This window comes from Nicotiana tomentosiformis, chromosome 5 (genome assembly GCF_000390325.3).
Source record: "Nicotiana tomentosiformis chromosome 5, ASM39032v3, whole genome shotgun sequence".
Classification (NCBI taxonomy): domain Eukaryota; kingdom Viridiplantae; phylum Streptophyta; class Magnoliopsida; order Solanales; family Solanaceae; genus Nicotiana; species Nicotiana tomentosiformis.
In genome coordinates this window covers 77,597,945-77,604,965 of record NC_090816.1, presented here as the reverse complement: position 1 = coordinate 77,604,965, position 7,021 = coordinate 77,597,945, and the positions used below count along the sequence as shown (strand labels likewise).

The 7,021-nt window shown below is 38.2% G+C and overlaps 1 pseudogene; it reads right to left on the bottom strand.

The window, feature by feature from the left end:
• Window positions 1-1,283: 1,283 nt before the first annotated feature.
• On the bottom strand, window positions 1,284-5,174 carry LOC104116019 (probable LRR receptor-like serine/threonine-protein kinase IRK; annotated as a pseudogene).
• Window positions 5,175-7,021: the final 1,847 nt, after the last annotated feature.

Here is a 7,021-nt window from a genome sequence, read left to right as displayed (position 1 = left end):
GGGCCCATAATGGCCTTTTGTTGCTCCCTCAGGATCCTTACAGTTTCAACAACGTGCTCGTCTTCAGCATCATCAAGAGTTACTTCTTGAACGTGTTGTGGATATTGCCCGCCGTGGACCGGCGTGGCCTTATCCCCCTCGTTGTGGGTATCACTGATTGAGTCTTCGTGCTGAGGCTGATTTCCTTAGGCCTCAGCGTTGTGTGCGATGTTGACACTATTATCTGCCATTTTCTATAATTTTTGCTAAGAACAAATAATCAAACGAGTTAGTAATTGATGCAAGGATCAACTCAATTACACAACTGTCTAAGCCCCACGGTGGGCACCAAACTGTTTACCCGTAAAATGGTACAGTTAAATTTATATGTGATTTATAGATAAGTGAATCGATTTGATCCCAAAATGATAAATAAATTAGACAAGAATATAAGACTTAGCGTCGAAATCGAGATAAGGTAGTAGCAATCTTGATTCCGGGAGCAGAGCTTCTAGAGGCAGTAATAACAATGTTAATAAGGAAGAAGATAAAATATTATCGAGCTTTTGAACAGAGTATAGTATTAGTTTGTCAGAAAATTCGTCTCTCTTACAATGACTGTAGACCTCATTATTTATAGTTGCACATAGGGAACAAGGTACTAGGATCAAGCCCCTCTTAAATAATAATTATGAGAGTCATTGAAGAATGTATAACGGTAAGCAGTGAATGTCATATTCTTTGTAACGGACCGTGCATTTAATGTTATAGAATATTCTCCATTAAATGCTACCGGATGACAAGTATTTAATTCGCCTTTATGAATACCATTCTCTTCGAGATCATTGTCTTCAGACCAAATTGTCTTCTGTCTTTGGCTCCACGTGTCGCCTCCTCACGCGATCATTTAATATGAACATATTTTACTTTATAAAACATCCACTATCAACATTTCAAAATCTTACGAATATTAATCTCATTTGAACTAAAAAATGCTAGAATCAACTGTTATAGAAAAGGAGCCAAGAAAAAGGATAAGTGGAAAATGATAACCCTCGGGGTCCACATATACTGATACCTGGTGAAAAGGAATCCGCTAACCAAGAATAAAAGAGAAGCAATTACAAAAAAAATGTAACTCAAATGGCCATAAAATGGAAGGTAGATTCATTTTGAACATATAGCATAAATTCTCCCAACAACAAATTCTTACTTCTCTCTGAATAGATCAACCGGATTCTTCTTCCCCGGGATGAGACATTGACGAAGCATATCTTGCAATCTCTATCAGTCTAATGAGAGTATCATACTAGTTCATCCTGGCCTTCCGAAGGACATCTGATCATTTCCAAAATGTTAACCACTTCTGCCATATCAGGCCGGTTAGACGGGACCTGTGATGTGCAGATTAAACCCAACTTCATCATAGGAATCGCCTCCTCGACTGGAAATTTTCCGTGCAGCCTCCCGTCAACACATTCTTCCACCTTGCCATCTTCTAATGCTCCCCTCACTATGTCACACAATACCATAACATCGTCCTCCATATACTCGACTGGCTTTTTTCCCGTGACTATCTCCAGAACAAGAACTCCAAACCCATACACATCACATTTCTCAGTTATCTTCACGGTCTTGCATGCAAATTCTGGTGCCATGTAACCAAGGGCACTTTGAATTTTGCTGCTCAAGACATATCGATCTAACATTGGTAATAACCTTGCTAACCCATAATCCGTAACTCTAGGATCATCGGAGCTATCAATCAAAATATTGCTGGACTTTAGGTTGTAGTGAATTATGTTCATTTGATGCAAGTTAGCCAAGCCTTTTGCTGTCCCAAGAATAACGTTGAACAGCTCATTCCATGAGAGCAAATTTTCACTAGAACCTTCGTGGATGTGCTCGTACAAATTTCCACCAACTACAAATTTATATATAAGTAGCTGTAGGGAAGGTGTCCAATAATAACCTTGAAGAGCCACAAGATTAGGGTGACGGATCTTTCCCAATTTCTTAACTTCCTTCTCAAAGTCCTGCTGGGACTTAACAAGACCGAAGACAGTAAGTTTCTTAATGGCTACTGGCATCCCATCTGCGAGGACAGTGCGATAAACTGCTCCAAAACCACCACGACCGAGCTCGCAATCCTTGTTAAGCAGAGCATGTGACCCTGTGCTGAAGTCAAGTTCGCCGGAAAACATGACAAGCTTACCAGAATTTGCATCTGTACTGTGTGAGCCACTAAAGTCATCTCCACCAGAAAATGTAAGGGCAGCAGTAGAGAGAGATGTAACAGCCCGTACACGAAGATTGAGCACAGTAATGGCAATAACACCAACAACAATAACAGCAGCAGCACTAATGGCAATGAGGGCAGAGATGCTTAGGATTTTTTTCTCATGTCCAAAAGTTGGAGGGATAGTACCAGGAATAGACTCTGTGGAGTTAGGGTTCAGAACAATCGGCTTGGGAAGGACAGTAGGACAAGACCTATTAACAGCAGCCCCACAAAGAGACGGATTGGCTGACACAGAATAAGGAGAAATAGTGTTAAAAAAACCACCAGAAGGTAGTTCGCCCTTTAGCTGGTTGTGTGAGATGTTGAACGACAAGAGGTGACCAAGATTTACAAGCTGCTTTGGTAAGATTCCGGTTAATTTGTTAAAGGATAGGTCAACATTATGAAGGTAAGTTAGTTTAGCTAGGGTTGCAGGTACAGGGCCAGTTAAATCATTATATGATAGACACCTGTCAAGTTTAAACAAAACGATTAGCCAAGTTTTGCAAAGAACTGACATTCAGGGACTATGCAAAAATGTAAAGGATAACTAACATAAATACATTGAAAGCCAGGCAATGTGATGTTGCTATCTTTATACTTTGTGTAAAATACTATCTGAAATCTATCTAGAAAGATAGATATAATCTGAAATCCTACAATAGAAGTTATTTGATGAACTCATAATCGATGCAGGAAACTCTACAGGATTGATAGAAGCATAGAACTAATAGATTTCAGTATAATATGATTAAGAATCTCAAGTACGGACTTGAATTTTATCTTGTCTCTAGAAACTCAACAAGCCAAAATAATATTTTCTGTCAGGTAACAAAGAAAAAGATTGCAAATGTTGGTTCCTAAATTATCAAACTATATAATCAATTAGATTCTAGTGTACAATAACTTACCAACTGCATTGTCCTAATAAGCCAAGCAGAGAGAGACATCTTAAAAGAAGATATAAATGAAGCATAAAGAGAACCAACAACTTACATGGACATAAGTGTAGAACAGTTCCCAATAGAACTAGGAATTTCTCCCGTCAAGGCGTTATTTTCCATCTTCAGTTCCCTGAGATAATAGGCTCCTCCAAGTTCCAAAGGAATACTACCATTTAACCGATTCTCACTTAAGTCAAGAACATCCAATGACTTCAATAGTCCTACAGTGTGTGGAATGGCGCCTACAAGTGAATTTCTAGATAAATTCAAGGACTGCAAGCTATTAAAATCGCTAATAGTAAATGGAATTTTGCCGGATAACTCATTGCAAGAGATATCAAGAGCTAAAAGCTTTTGGCGAGAGTTGTCCAGCGATGAAGCAAAAGCATTCTTTAAGCCCCCACTTAACTTATTATCGGAAAACAAAATTTATCGCAGTCCCAATTTGAATACCCAAGGAGGAAGATCACCAGTCAAAGAGTTATGACTAACATCCAAAGTCATAAGATTAACGCAATTGCTCACGGACTCGGGCAAGTTTCCAGAAATAGCATTTTGCGACAGGTTTAATAATTTCAATGATTGAAGCTTCCCTATTGAAGTCGGGAACTGACCAGAGAAGTTGTTCCTAGAAAGATCAAGTATTTCAAGGCTTTTTATTTCTCCAACCCATTCTGGTACAGTACCAACAAATGCATTGGTTTTCAAGATCAATTCATTACAGAAGCTAAGCATCTGCATTGTTTCTGGAAGTTCTCCAGAGAGAGAATTTTCACTCAAATCAATTGACCTCAAAAGCAAACAACTCCCAATCCCATCAGGAACTTCGCCAGTGAGTCGGTTTTTCCTCAAATTTATGGCTCTCAAATTATACATGCCTTCAATCCCTACTGGAATTTCACCATCCAGCAAATTATCTGACAGATCAAGTGACCTTAGCCCATTCAAAGACCAAATTCCAGAAGATAACAATCCTGAAAACTGATTCAACGACAAGTTTAAAGACCCCAATGCCACACATGAGCTCAAACTTTCTGGAATTTTTCCTAAAAACTTATTCTTGGCCAATGAAACTGACCTCAAAGGCCCACATTATCGGAAGAAATCACCCGAAAAAGTTGTTCTCACTCAAGTCAAGCACCCTCAGATTATCAAGCTGAACAACAGTGACACTTATACTCCCTGTAAATTTGTTCTTCGCAAGCGAAAGCTTTCGAAGAAACTGTAACCTCAAAAGACCTCTGCTAATCTTCCCTGAAAGACCAAAACCATCAAGAACAATTTGAGAGACCCTATTGGATCTTGGGTTGCATTTGATCCCATTCCAGTTACATGGACTATCATCTTCTTCATTCCAAGACACTAACTTTCCTTGTGGATCTTGAATGTCAGCCTTGAATACCATTAACCCCAGTATATCATCATTTAAAGATAAGTTCAGGGCTTTAACAAAAATGGGACATAAAAAACACAAAAATATTACCGTGCCAATGACCTTCCTCATTTCCGTAAATACTCTCACTCAAAGCAATATGCAGCTCATAATCCCATTAAAAGCCCCAAATGGGTATATAGAAAAATAAGCAAAAGATACAAGCTTTATAAAAATAAAAATAAAGATATCAAAACAGATGAGGCATTAGAAAATTTAAGTGAACAAAATGGAGAATAATAAAATGTACAAAGAGTTACTGGAAGAAACAGTTGACTGAGAGTTGAATTTTTGGCTACAGAGAAGAAAGGGAATCTGAAGGTGCAGTTTTAACTGAGAATGCAAGAAGCAATGCACAGAATATGAGTTGGGTTTTCACCGAAAATGTCAACCGTCTATGATATGAGTGAAGTAAGGTTTAGTAATAACTTAAAGAGGAGTACGCCGGAAAAAGTGGGGAAGTAAAATTTTCGGCAACCGAGAGTTAGTGGAGTATTTATTGAAGTTCTCTCTCTCTCTTACAGTCTTTAATTAACGGGAAAAAAGGGGGGGTGGGGGGAAGAACAGAGAGATGAGGGGAGAGTGGGTTACTTTTATTAAATATGACACGTGGCATTGTATGGTCGGTTATGGAGAGTCTGATGTGGCATACACGTAGTCGCTGTCAGAATCAAAATAAATGTGACTGTCTTTAAATTTGGGATAGCAGTAATTAAATTTGGAGAAAATGGATTAATAAAGCGGGTGTTTTAGAAAGCTTTCTCGAGACTCTCCTGGGCACTATCAAAATGCCTAGAGGTTTACGTGAAGGGATTAGTTGAAATATGTCTAACGCTAGTTTGGGGCTCGCCTAACAATTTTTTTAGCTTAAATTATGCGTCAAATTTCTTAGTTAGCACTATTAACATTAAAAAAAAAATAACAAATAAATGATTAAAATTCTATTCATTTATAGGAATATAAAGATTGAGAATAGCTCACAATAATGAGTCATAGTCTTGCATATTAAGAATATCAGATAGTAATATTGTTTGAATATCCAAAATTTACATCTTCACTTACTATAGATATTCATATTTTAGTTCTATGCTCCAAAATTATCAAAATTTTATTCTTTTGCTATTTGAAAGTAATTTTATATTTACTCACGAGAAATAATATTTTAAATTACAATATTGATGGACTTTATTGATTATTAATTTTAGAGAGGTAAACTGTGTAGTTTAATATTTTTAAAAATATTGTGTTCTTTTAATCATTTGAAAGAAAAGACGTTACAGTTAATTTTTATCGTAACTTTAATATTATTACATTGTTTATATTTATAAAAAATACTAAATATTTTATTTAGGTGAGTTTTTTAATTCCTTTTAACTTTTTTATACTTTTAAATTATTTTATATATTTTTTATGATTATTATGCTATTTTATTAATTTACAGATAAAAAATATAAAGATCTATGAGACTTATTGTAACGACCCGGCCGGTCGTTTTAAGAGTTCTCAAGGTTGAAAGCTTAAGTTGAAATGATTGACCGGATGTTGATCTATGAGTAAACGACTCTGGAATGGAATTTTGATGGTTCTGTTAGCTTCTTTGGGAGCTTTTGGACTTAGGAGTATGTCCGGATTGTGATTTGGAGAACCGAAAGTGGAATTAGGCTTGAAATGGCGAAAGTTGGACTTTTGAAAAGTTTGACCGGGAGTGGACATTTTGATATCGGGGTCAGATTCCGATTTCGAAAGTTGAAATATGTCTGTAATGTCAAATATGACTTGTGTGCAAAATTTGGGATCAATCGGACGTGTTTTGATAGGTTTCGGTGTCGTTTGTAGAAGTTGGATTTCCTTAGTTTCGCTAGGCTTGAATTGGGGTGCGATTTGTATTTTTGAAGTTGTTTGATGTGATTTGAGGGTTCGACTAAGTTCGTATGAGGTTTTAGAACTTGTTAGTATGTTTGGTTGAGATCCCGGGGGGGGGCTCGGGTTGATTCCAGATGGTTAACGGATCAAAATTGAAGTTGAGTGATTGCTGAAGTTGGACCTTTGCTGGTGTAACCGCACCTGCAGAGCTTTGATCGCAGGTGTGAGCTGGCTTGCGCAGGTGCGAGTTTGGAGGGGAGCGTGTAAGTGGTCACAGGTGCGAGGAGTTTTTCGCACCTGCGTGGCCGCAGGTGCGGTGAGAGGTGCGCAAAAGCGGAAAGCGCACAGGTGCGATAGGGAGTTCCGCATCTGCGTGACCGCAGATGCGGCAGGGGAACCGCAGAAGCGGAACTGGGCAAATGGGCGTGGTCAGCAGAGGTGGCTTGGGTTCTCGCAGAAGCGAGTCTGCAAAAGCAGAGTGAGGGACCGCAGGAGAGGATTGAGCTACAGATACGTGTATGA